The sequence below is a fragment of the Labrus bergylta genome, chromosome 19, assembly GCF_963930695.1.
Source record: "Labrus bergylta chromosome 19, fLabBer1.1, whole genome shotgun sequence".
Lineage (NCBI taxonomy): Eukaryota > Metazoa > Chordata > Actinopteri > Labriformes > Labridae > Labrus > Labrus bergylta.
The window spans coordinates 25,732,377-25,746,211 of NC_089213.1; positions in this window are offsets into that span (position 1 = coordinate 25,732,377).

Below are 13,835 nucleotides of genomic sequence, written 5' to 3' on the forward strand. Positions count from 1 at the left end.
TTTTGACGTCGAAAAAATTCATGAACATTTTCCACTTTTTTGAAGCCGAAATCTTTTCATGAAAATTTTCAAACTTTTTGAAGTCGAAATCTTTTCATGAAAATTTTCAACTTTTTTGAAGCAGAAATCTTTTCATGAAAATCGTTGACTTTTTTGAAGTCGAAATAGTTCATGAAAGTTTTCAACCTTTTTGAAGCCGAAATACTTTATCAAAATTTTTACTTTTTGTAAAGCCAAAATCCTGTCATGAAAATTTTCAACTTTTTTGAAGCCGAAATCTTTTCATGAAAATGTGCAACTTTTTTGAAGCCGAAATCTTTTCATGAAAATTTTCAACTTTTTTGAAGCCGAAATCTTTTCATGAAAATTTTCAACTTTTTGGAGCCGAAATCTTGTCATGAAAGTTTTCATCTTTTTTGAAGTCTAAATCTTTTCATGAAAATCCTTGACTTTTTTGAAGCCCAAATCTTTTAATGTAAATTTTCAACCTTTTTGAAGCCGAAATACTTCATGAAAATGTTCGACTTTTCTGAAGCAGAAATCTTTTCATGAAAATCTTTGACTTTTTTGAAGCCGAAATACTTCATGAAAATTTTCAACTTTTTTGAAGCCGAAATCTTTTCATGCAAATTTTCAACTTTTTTGATGCCGAAATAGTTCATGAAAATTTTCAACTTTTTTGAAGCCGAAATAATTCATGAAAATTTTTGACTTTTTTGAAAGCCGAAATCTTTTAATGTAAATTTTCAAATTTTTTGATGCCGAAATAGTTCATGAAAATTTTCAACTTTTTTGAAGCAGAAATCTTTTCATGAAAATTGTCAACTATTTTGAAGCAGAAATCTTTTAATGAAAATTTTTAACTTTTTTGAAGTTGAAAAAATACATGAAAATTTTCAACTTTTTGAAGCAGAAATCTTTTCATGAAAATTTTCAACTTTTTTGAAGCCGAAATAATTCATGAAAATTTTTGACTTTTTTGAAGCCGAAATCTTTTAATGTAAATTTTCAATTTTTTGATGCCGAAATAGTTCATGAAAATTTTCAACATTTTTGAAGCCGAAATCTATTCATGAAAATGTTCGACTTTTTTTAAGTCGAAAAAATTCATGAACATTTTCAACTTTTTTGAAGTGTAAATCTTTTCATGAAAATTTTCCACTTTTTTGAAGCCGAAATCTTCTCATGAAAATTTTCAAGTTTTTGAAGCAGAAATCTTTTCATGAAAATCTTAGACTTTTTTGAAGTCGAAAAAATTCATGAACATTTTCAACTTTTTTGAAGTGTAAATCTTTTCATGAAAATTTTCAACTTTTTTGAAGCCGAAATCTTTTCATGAAAATTTTCAAGTTTTTGAAGCAGAAATCTTTTCATGAAAATCTTAGACTTTTTTGAAGTCGAAAAAATTCATGAACATTTTCAACTTTTTTGAAGTGTAAATCTTTTCATGAAAATTTTCAACTTTTTTGAAGCCGAAATCTTTTCATGAAAATTTTCAAGTTTTTGAAGCAGAAATCTTTTCATGAAAATCTTAGACTTTTTTGAAGTCGAAAAAATTCATGAACATTTTCAACTTTTTTGAAGTGTAAATCTTTTCATGAAAATTTTCAACTTTTTTGAAGCCGAAATCTTTTCATGAAAATTTTCAAGTTTTTGAAGCAGAAATCTTTTCATGAAAATCTTAGACTTTTTTGAAGTCGAAAAAATTCATGAACATTTTCAACTTTTTTGAAGTGTAAATCTTTTCATGAAAATTTTCAACTTTTTTGAAGCCGAAATCTTTTCATGAAAATTTTCAAGTTTTTGAAGCAGAAATCTTTTCATGAAAATCTTAGACTTTTTTGAAGTCGAAAAAATTCATGAACATTTTCAACTTTTTTGAAGTGTAAATCTTTTCATGAAAATTTTCAACTTTTTTGAAGCCGAAATCTTTTCATGAAAATTTTCAAGTTTTTGAAGCAGAAATCTTTTCATGAAAATCTTAGACTTTTTTCAAGTCGAAAAAATTCATGAACATTTTCAACTTTTTTGAAGTGTAAATCTTTTCATGAAAATTTTCAACTTTTGTGAAGCCGAAATCTTTTCATGAAAATTTTCAAGTTTTTGAAGCAGAAATCTTTTCATGAAAATCTTAGACTTTTTTGAAGTCGAAAAAATTCATGAACATTTTCAACTTTTTTGAAGTGTAAATCTTTTCATGAAAATTTTCAACTTTTTTGAAGCCGAAATCTTTTCATAAAAATTTTCAACTTTTTTGAAGCAGAAATCTTTTCATGAAATACTTTGACTTTTTTGAAGCCGAAATCTTTTCATGAAAATTTTCAACTTTTTTGAAGCCGAAATCTTTTCATGAAAATTTTCAACTTTTTGGAGCCGAAATCTTGTCATGAAAATTTTTACCTTTTTTAAAGCCAAAATCCTGTCATGAAAATTTTCAACTTTTTTGAAGCAGAAATCTTTTCAAGAAAATCTTTGACTTTTTTGAAGCTGAAATCTTTTCATGAAAATTTTCAACTTTTTTGAAGCCGAAATCTTTTCATGAAAATTTTCAACCTTTTTGAAATAGAAATCTTTTCATGAAAATTTTCAACATTTTTGAAGCCGAAATACTTCATTAAAGTTTTCAACTTTTTTGATGCTGAAATCTTTTCATGAACATTTTAAACTTTTTTGAAGCCGAAATCTTTTCATGAAAATGTTCAACTTTTTTGAAGCAGAAATCTTTTCATGAAAATCTTCGACTTTTTTGCAGCCGAAATACTTCATGAAAATCTTCAACCTTTTTGAAGCCGAAATACTTCATGAAAATTTTTACCTTTTTCAAAGCTAAAATCCTGTCACGAAAATTTTCAACTTTTTTGAAGCAGAAATCTTTTCATGAAAATCTTCAACTTCTTTGAAGCCGAAATACTTCATGAAAGTTTTGGAATTTTTTGAAGCCGAAATCTTTTAATGAAAATTTTCAACTTTTTTGAAGCCGAAATCTTTTCATGAAAATCTTCGACTTTTTTGAAGTCGAAATAGTTCATGAAAGTTTTCAACCTTTTTGAAGCCGAAATCTTTTAATGAAAATTTTCAACTTTTTTGAAGCAGAAATCTTTTCATGAAATACTTCGACTTTTTTGAAGCCGAAATAGTTGATGAAAATTCTTACCTTTTTTAAAGCCATAATGGTGTCATGAAAATTTTCAACTTTTTTGAAGCTGAAATCTTTTCATGAAAATTTTCAACTTTTTTGAAGCCGAAATCTTTTCATTTAAATTTTCAACTTTTTTGAAGCCGAAATCTTTTCATGAAAATTTTCAACTTTTTTGAAGCAGAAATCTTTTCATGAAATACTTTGACTTTTTTGAAGCCGAAATACTTCATGAAAATTTTATACTTTTTTGAAGCCGAAATCTTTTCATGAAAATTTTCAACTTATTTGAAGCCGAAATCTTTTCATGAAAATTTTCAACTTTTTGGAGCCGAAATCTTGTCATGAAAATTTTTACCTTTTTTAAAGCCAAAATCCTGTCATGAAAATTTTCAAATTTTTTGAAGCAGAAATCTTTTCAAGAAAATCTTTGACTTTTTTGAAGCTGAAATCTTTTCATGAAAATCTTAGAATTTTTTGACGTCGAAAAAATTCATGAACATTTTCCACTTTTTTGAAGCCGAAATCTTTTCATGAAAATTTTCAAACTTTTTGAAGTCGAAATCTTTTCATGAAAATGTTCAACTTTTTTGAAGCAGAAATCTTTTCATGAAAATCGTTGACTTTTTTGAAGTCGAAATAGTTCATGAAAGTTTTCAACCTTTTTGAAGCCGAAATACTTTATCAAAATTTTTACTTTTTGTAAAGCCAAAATCCTGTCATGAAAATTTTCAACTTTTTTGAAGCCGAAATCTTTTCATGAAAATGTGCAACTTTTTTGAAGCCGAAATCTTTTCATGAAAATTTTCAACTTTTTTGAAGCCGAAATCTTTTCATGAAAATTTTCAACTTTTTGGAGCCGAAATCTTGTCATGAAAGTTTTCATCTTTTTTGAAGTCTAAATCTTTTCATGAAAATCCTTGACTTTTTTGAAGCCCAAATCTTTTAATGTAAATTTTCAACCTTTTTGAAGCCGAAATACTTCATGAAAATGTTCGACTTTTCTGAAGCAGAAATCTTTTCATGAAAATCTTTGACTTTTTTGAAGCCGAAATACTTCATGAAAATTTTCAACTTTTTTGAAGCCGAAATCTTTTCATGCAAATTTTCAACTTTTTTGATGCCGAAATAGTTCATGAAAATTTTCAACTTTTTTGAAGCCGAAATAATTCATGAAAATTTTTGACTTTTTTGAAAGCCGAAATCTTTTAATGTAAATTTTCAAATTTTTTGATGCCGAAATAGTTCATGAAAATTTTCAACTTTTTTGAAGCAGAAATCTTTTCATGAAAATTGTCAACTATTTTGAAGCAGAAATCTTTTAATGAAAATTTTTAACTTTTTTGAAGTTGAAAAAATACATGAAAATTTTCAACTTTTTGAAGCAGAAATCTTTTCATGAAAATTTTCAACTTTTTTGAAGCCGAAATACTTCATGAAAATTTTTGACTTTTTTGAAGCCGAAATCTTTTAATGTAAATTTTCAATTTTTTGATGCCGAAATAGTTCATGAAAATTTTCAACATTTTTGAAGCCGAAATCTATTCATGAAAATGTTCGACTTTTTTTAAGTCGAAAAAATTCATGAACATTTTCAACTTTTTTGAAGTGTAAATCTTTTCATGAAAATTTTCAACTTTTTTGAAGCCGAAATCTTTTCATGAAAATTTTCAAGTTTTTGAAGCAGAAATCTTTTCATGAAAATCTTAGACTTTTTTGAAGTCGAAAAAATTCATGAACATTTTCAACTTTTTTGAAGTGTAAATCTTTTCATGAAAATTTTCAACTTTTTTGAAGCCGAAATCTTTTCATGAAAATTTTCAAGTTTTTGAAGCAGAAATCTTTTCATGAAAATCTTAGACTTTTTTGAAGTCGAAAAAATTCATGAACATTTTCAACTTTTTTGAAGTGTAAATCTTTTCATGAAAATTTTCAACTTTTTTGAAGCCGAAATCTTTTCATGAAAATTTTCAAGTTTTTGAAGCAGAAATCTTTTCATGAAAATCTTAGACTTTTTTGAAGTCGAAAAAATTCATGAACATTTTCAACTTTTTTGAAGTGTAAATCTTTTCATGAAAATTTTCAACTTTTTTGAAGCCGAAATCTTTTCATGAAAATTTTCAAGTTTTTGAAGCAGAAATCTTTTCATGAAAATCTTAGACTTTTTTGAAGTCGAAAAAATTCATGAACATTTTCAACTTTTTTGAAGTGTAAATCTTTTCATGAAAATTTTCAACTTTTTTGAAGCCGAAATCTTTTCATGAAAATTTTCAAGTTTTTGAAGCAGAAATCTTTTCATGAAAATCTTAGACTTTTTTCAAGTCGAAAAAAATTCATGAACATTTTCAACTTTTTTGAAGTGTAAATCTTTTCATGAAAATTTTCAACTTTTTTGAAGCCGAAATCTTTTCATGAAAATTTTCAAGTTTTTGAAGCAGAAATCTTTTCATGAAAATCTTAGACTTTTTTGAAGTCGAAAAAATTCATGAACATTTTCAACTTTTTTGAAGTGTAAATCTTTTCATGAAAATTTTCAACTTTTTTGAAGCCGAAATCTTTTCATGAAAATTTTCAAGTTTTTGAAGCAGAAATCTTTTCATGAAAATCTTAGACTTTTTTGAAGTCGAAAAAATTCATGAACATTTTCAACTTTTTTGAAGTGTAAATCTTTTCATGAAAATTTTCAACTTTTTTGAAGCCGAAATCTTTTCATGAAAATTTTCAAGTTTTTGAAGCAGAAATCTTTTCATGAAAATCTTAGACTTTTTTCAAGTCGAAAAAATTCATGAACATTTTCAACTTTTTTGAAGTGTAAATCTTTTCATGAAAATGTTCAACTTTTTTGAAGCCGAAATCTTTTCATGAAAATTTTCAAGTTTTTGAAGCAGAAATCTTTTCATGAAAATCTTAGACTTTTTTGAAGTCGAAAAAATTCATGAACATTTTCAACTTTTTTGAAGTGTAAATCTTTTCATGAAAATTTTCAACTTTTTTGAAGCCGAAATCTTTTCATGAAAATTTTCAAGTTTTTGAAGCAGAAATCTTTTCATGAAAATCTTAGACTTTTTTCAAGTCGAAAAAATTCATGAACATTTTCAACTTTTTTGAAGTGTAAATCTTTTCATGAAAATTTTCAACTTTTTTGAAGCCGAAATCTTTTCATGAAAATTTTTACCTTTTTTAAAGCCAAAATCCTGTCATGAAAAATTTATACTTTTTTGAAGCAGAAATCTATTCATGAAAATTTTCGACTTTATTCAAACTGATATTCTACATTTTCTAACTCAAAGTGTCGTTTCAAAGTAAAAATACTGTTAGAAGGAGTGATTCAGACAAAATTAGATGAAACAGCTGTACTGGTAAAAAATGAGCGCAGTTACATGAAATGACATCAAAATCATCATTCCCTGAGCCAGACAACGCTATTAACAACTTTAGTGATCAAATTGAGCGTATCTTGCGAAGCTGAGCTCGAAAGTGACATGAAACATGTTTTTGAGACATAAAGTGACACTTACAGTGAATACCTGTCCTGACTACATTTTCTAACTGAAAGCGTCGTTTCAAAGTAAAAATACTGTTAGAAGGAGTGATTCAGACAAAATTAGATGAAACAGCTGTACTGGTAACAAATGAGCGCAGTTACATGAAATGACATCAAAATCAACATTCCCTGAGCCAGACAACGCTATTAACAGCTTTAGTGATCAAATTGAGCGTATCTTGCGAAGCTGAGCTCGAAAGTGACATGAAACATGTTTTTCAGACATAAAGTGACACTTACTGTTCAGACTACATTTTCTAACTCAAAGTGTCGTTTCAAAGTAAAAATACTGTTAGAGGGAGTGATTCAGACAAAATTAGATGAAACAGCTGTACTGGTAACAAACAACGATATTAACAGCTTTAGTGATCAAATTGAGCGTATCTTGCGAAGCTGAGCTCGAAAGTGACATGAAACATGTTTTTCAGACAAAAAGTGACACTTACTGTTCAGACTGCATTTTCTAACTCAAAGTGTCGTTTCAAAGTAAAAATACTGTTAGAAGGAGTTTTTCAGGCAAAATTAGATGAAACAGCTGTAGTGGTAAAAAATGAGCGCAGTTACATGAAATGACATCAAAATCAACATTCCCTGAGCCAGACAACGCTATTAACAGCTTTAGTGATCAAATTGAGCGTATCTTGCGAAGCTGAGCTCGAAAGTGACATGAAAGATGTTTTTCAGACATAAAGTGACACTTACTGTTCAGACTACATTTTCTAACTCAAAGTGTCGTTTCAAAGTAAAAATACTGTTAGAGGGAGTGATTCAGACAAAATTAGATGAAACAGCTGTAGTGGTAACAAATGAGCGCAGTTACATGAAATGACATCAAAATCAACATTCCCTGAGCCAGACAACGCTATTAACAGCTTTAGTGATCAAATTGAGCGTATCTTGCGAAGCTGAGCTCGAAAGTGACATGAAACATGTTTTTGAGACATAAAGTGACACTTACAGTGAATACCTGTTCTGACTACATTTTCTAACTCAAAGCGTCGTTTCAAAGTAAAAATACTGTTAGAAGGAGTGTTTCAGACAAAATTAGTTGAAACAGCTGTACTGCTAACAATCAACGATATTAACAGCTTTAGTGATCAAATTGAGCGTATCTTGCGAAGCTGAGCTCGAAAGTGACATGAAACATGTTTTTGAGACATAAAGTGACACTTACTGTTCAAAACGAATGAATCACTCCTTCTAACAGTATTTTTACTTTGAAACGACACTTTGAGTTAAAAAATGTAGTCAGGACAGGTATTCACTGTAAGTGTCACTTTATGTCTCAAAAACATGTTTCATGTCACTTTCGAGCTCAGCTTCGCAAGAAACGCTCAATTTGATCACTAAAGCTGTTAATAGCGTTGTCTGGCTCAGGGAATGTTGATTTTGATGTCATTTCATGTAACTGCGCTCATTTGTTACCAGTGCTGCTGTTTCATCTAATTTTGTCTGAATCACTCCTTCTAACAGTATTTTTACTTTGAAACGACACTTTGAGTTAGAAAATGTAGTCAGGACAGGTATTCACTGTAAGTGTCAGTTTATGTCTGAAAAACATGTTTCATGTCACTTTCGAGCTCAGCTTCGCAAGATACGCTCAATTTGATCACTAAAGCTGTTAATAGCGTTGTCTGGCTCAGGGAATGTTGATTTTGATGTCATTTCATGTATAACTGCGCTCATTTGTTACCAGTACAGCTGTTTCATCTAATATTGTCTGAATCACTCCTTCTAACAGTATTTTTACTTTGAAACGGCACTTTGAGTTAGAAAATGTAGTCTGAACAGTAAGTGTCACTTTATGTCTCAAAAACATGTTTCATGTCACTTTCGAGCTCAGCTTCGCAAGATACGCTCAATTTGATCACTAAAGCTGTTAATATCGTTGTTTGTTACCAGTACAGCTGTTTCATCTAATTTTGTCTGAATCACGCCTTCTAACAGTATTTTTACTTTGAAACGACACTTTGAGTGAGAAAATGTAGTCTGAAAAGTAAGTGTCACTTTATGTCCCAAAAACATGTTTCATGTCACTTTCGAGCTCAGCTTCGCAAGATACGCTCAATTTGATCACTAAAGCTGTTAATAGCGTTTTCTGGCTCAGGGAATGTTGATTTTGATGTCATTTCATGTAACTGCGCTCATTTCTTACCAGTACAGCTGTTTCATCTAATTTTGTCTGAATCACTCCTTCTAACAGTATTTTTACTTTGAAACGACACTTTGAGTTAGAAAATGTAGAATATCAGTTTGAATAAAGTTGAAAATTTACATATAAAGATTTCAGCTTTAAAAAAGTTGAAAACTTTCATGAAGTATTTCAGCTTTGAAAAAGTTGAAAACTTTCATGAAGTATTTCGACTTCAAAAAAGTTGAAAATTTTCATGAAAAGATTTCATTTTCAAAAAAGTTCAAAATTTACATGAAAAGATTTCTGTTTCAAAAAAGTTGAAAATTTCAAGCTTTTTAAAAAGTTGAAAATTTTCATGAAGTATTTTTGCTTCAAAAAGTTGAAAACTTTCATGACAGGATTTTGGCTTTAAAAAAGGTAAAAAATTTCATGAAGTATTTCAGCTTCAAAAAATTTGAAAATTTTGATGAAAAGATTTCTGCTTCAAAAAAGTTCAAAATTTTCATGAAAAGATTTCGGCTTCAAAAAAGTTGAACATTTCCATGAAGTATTTCTGCTTCAAAAAAGTTGAAGATTTTCATGAAAAGATTTTTGCTTCAAAAAAGTTGAAAATTTTCATGACAAGATTTTGGCTTCAAAAAAGTTGAAAATTTTGATGAAAAGGTTTCATTTTCAAAAAAGTTGATAATTTTTATGAAAAGATTTCTGCTTCAAAAAAGTTGAAAATTTTCATGACAAGATTTTGGCTTCAAAAAAGTTGAAAATTTCCATGAAAAGATTTCAGCTTCAACAAAATTGAAATTTTTCATTACAGGATTTTGGCTTTAAAAAAGTTGAAAATTTTCATGAAAAGATTTCTGCTTCAAAAAAGTTGAAAATTTTCATAAAAAGATTTCTGCTTCAAAAAAGTCGAAGATTTTCATGAAAAGATTTCGGCTTCAAAAAAGTCAAAAATTTTCATGAAGTATTTTGGTTTCAAAAAAGTTGAAAATTTACATGAAAAGATTTCGGCTTCAAAAAAGTTGAAAATTTTCATGAAAAGATTTCTGCTTTAAAATTTTCATGAAAAGATTTCTGCTTCAACAAAGTTGAAAATTTTCATGAAAAGATTTCTGCTTCAACAAAATTGAAATTTTTCATTACAGGATTTTGGCTTTAAAAAAGTTGAAAATTTTCATGAAAAGATTTCTGCTTCAACAAAATTGAAATTTTTCATTACAGGATTTTGGCTTTAAAAAAGTTGAAAATTTTCATGAAAAGATTTCTGCTTCAAAAAAGTTGAAAATTTTCATAAAAAGATTTCTGCTTCAAAAAAGTCGAAGATTTTCATGAAAAGATTTCGGCTTCAAAAAAGTCAAAAATTTTCATGAAGTATTTTGGTTTCAAAAAAGTTGAAAATTTACATGAAAAGATTTCAGCTTCAAAAAAGTTGAAAATTTTCATGAAAAGATTTCTGCTTTAAAATTTTCATGAAAAGATTTCTGCTTCAAAAAAGTTGAAAATTTTCATAAAAAGATTTCTGCTTCAAAAAAGTCGAAGATTTTCATGAAAAGATTTCGGCTTCAAAAAAGTCAAAAATTTTCATGAAGTATTTTGGTTTCAAAAAAGTTGAAAATTTACATGAAAAGATTTCAGCTTCAAAAAAGTTGAAAATTTTCATGAAAAGATTTCTGCTTTAAAATTTTCATGAAAAGATTTCTGCTTCAACAAAGTTGAAAATTTTCATGAAAAGATTACTGCTTCAACAAAGTTAAAAATTTTCATGAAAAGATTTAGCCTTCAAAAAAGTTGAAAATTTTCATGAAAAGATTTCGGCTTCAAAAAAGTTGAACATTTTCATGAAGTATTTCAGCTTCAAAAAATTTGAAAATTTTGATGAAAAGATTTTTGATTCAAAAAAGTTGAACATTTTCATGAAAAAATTTCAGCTTCAAAAAAGTTGAAAATTTTCATGAAGTATTTCGGTTTCAAAAAAGTTAAAAATTTACATGAAAAGATTTCGGCTTCAAAAAAGTTGAAAATTTTGATGAAAAGGTTTCATTTTCAAAAAAGTTGATAATTTTTATGAAAAGATTTCTGCTTCAAAAAAGTTGAAAATTTTCATGAAAAGATTTTGGCTTCAAAAAAGTTGAAAATTTCCATGAAAAGATTTCAGCTTCAACAAAATTGAAATTTTTCATGAAAAGAGTTCGGCTTCAAAAAAGTTGAACATTTTCATAAAGTATTTCTGCTTCAAAAAAGTTGAAGATTTTCATGAAAAGATTTCTGCTTCAACAAAGTTGAAAATTTTCATGAAAAGATTTCTGCTTCAACAAAGTTAAAAATTTTCATGAAAAGATTTCGGCTTCAAAAAAGTTGAACATTTTCATGAAGTATTTCAGCTTCAAAAAATTTGAAAATTTTGATGAAAAGATTTTTGCTTCAAAAAAGTTGAAGATCTTCATGAAACGATTTCTGCTTCAAAAAAGTTGAACATTTTCATGAAAAAATTTCAGCTTCAAAAAAGTTGAAAATTTTCATGAAGTATTTCGGTTTCAAAAAAGTTAAAAATTTACATGAAAAGATTTCGGCTTCAAAAAAGTCAAAAATTTTGATGAAAAGGTTTCATTTTCAAAAAAGTTGATAATTTTGATGAAAAGATTTCTGCTTCAAAAAAGTTCAAAATTTTCATGAAAAGATTTCGGCTTTAAAAAAGTTGAAAACTTTCATGAAAAGATTTCGGCTTCAAAAAAGTCAAAGATTTTCATGAAGTATTTCGGCTTCAAAAAAGTTGAAAATTTTCATGAAAATCTTCGACTTTCTTCATGCTGGCTGAGTTTTTCTTTGTTCTATCTTTTGAAATCAATTTATTTTATGATTGAATATTCCAAGTATTCTTTAAATATCTTGTTTTTGATTACCACCAATCACTATTTCCATTTTTACTTTCATGCTTTATGAACAAAAATAGCTTTTTTTATTACTACATCAAGTTTACACACATGGGTCAAAAATGACCCATACATCCAAGTGTGATTTAAAATTAAATGAATTAATACTATAATATTAATTTGTTTCAAGTAATTACTTTAGCAGTGAGTGGAGCCAAACACTTATGTATTTCATATTTGCAACATGTTTATTTGTCATTTTGTCACACATACACATACCTCTGATAACAGATAACACGGCTGTTGAACTGAACTGTATCTGTAATTTAACAACTGTAAACTGGTGAATGTGACCAAACAAAATGAAATACAACTGAACACATCACTAGAGCACAAATTGCCTTCTCAATTTTGACATGCCTCACAAATGATCACTAAGAGTTTGTGCTCCTTGCACACAGGCCTGGTGCACTGGGAACACTAGCTGCTGACTTTTCTGTCTTTGGTAACTGGGCAGATCGTGCACCTCTTCCTCTTCCTTTGGCCCTCCTGTCTGATGTCCTCTTGTGGCTGGGTGGTGGCTGTGTTTTGTTTTTTAAACCCACATCTTCCCATTGTTTCTTCTTCTGACTGCTGTCATCCACTGCTTTGTCATCATGCATAGTGCTCAGGAGGACAACAGCTTTTCCCTTCTTCTGCACATAGCTCACCATGGTCATGTTGCCATTGAATCCGAATTCTGAGCTATGAATCTCCCGTGATTTGGATGGCTTCATGATAGGTGGTATGTCCGATTTGTTCTGGCAAAGAGTCCCAACAATGGTCAGGTTCTTCTCGAGGAGCTTCTCAGCCAGCGGGACACTGGTGAAGAAGTTGCTAATTGTGATGTTGCGACCTATGAGAGGGGGAAAAGATTGTAAATTTACTCGACATGGAATTCTTTAAACTCTAACGCCATAATCTGTTGCATTGCATTGCATTTTATTCTGTTTTACTATTTTGCTTACAGAGAAATCAAATAAAAAAATAAAATACACATTATTAAAGATTGGGAAAAAGTATGTAGGTATTGTGCTAAAACTTAATACATTAGTTTCTCTATTGTACTTTACATTCACCTGTCTGTCTGATTCCACTGCACAATTGCTGGACGACATTCTCTCCAAGGTTCCTCTGAACCTGGCTGTCTCCCGGTATAGACAATTCCATCTATTGCATAAGGTACCCTTGCGTCGCACATCCAGAAGATTTTTATCCCATATTTTGCAGGCTTGCTGGGCATGTGTTGCCGTAACTTGCACCTGCCTCGGAATGGCACAAGCTGCTCATCTATGGTGACACAGTCACTGGGGATGAACTTTCTTCTGCAGTTGTCCAGGAAACAGTCCCACACGTACCTAAATGTCGCCATGTGGTGTGTTTCCAGCCGCAGAGCCCTGGTCCTCTTGTCGTCAAACCGTATGACGCGGCGGATATCTTCATATCTCCTAAGCCCCATGGTGGCCTTGTAAATTGGATTTTGCAGCGGATCCACAAACAGCTCCTGCAAGGCCACATCCCAGCTCTTCTCCCCCCCTGCAAGAATTGATGAAGGCCATCAATTCTTCTTTATCAATGCTTCTCCACTCTTTCCCTTTTGCTGTGGCTGTTCTTCGTCCCTCTAAGTTGGTACATATTAGAACCTCCTCAATGATGTTGTCACTCATGAACATATCCCAGGCATCTTTTGGTGAAACAGCTGGTGATCCAGGTGTAGGTCCTGGGCAGCTCCTCAGAATGTTATGGCTTCTTGTTCTGCCATGAATGGGGGGATTCTCATTCCAGTAAGATCCGTTTTTACTCAATCTATTGGACTGGGTCTGAGTTTCCTCTTCAGAGGACTCATCAGATGAGTCTTCTGTATCATCAGAGGAGTCTTCTTCATGGATTCCCAGACACACCCACAACTCCAGCTTGACCCTCTGGCAAATATTCTGGGTCATCATCATCAGAAATTTCAGACTCTGAATCAAGACAAATTGCCTCCTCATCTGGTTCTTCCTGCAGCATCGCTACAACCATCTCAGTAGTAAATCTGGGACCAGCCATACTCTGGATAAAGAAAATCAAAAGCACAATAAAATTTTCAGATGCACATCAATATACATACAC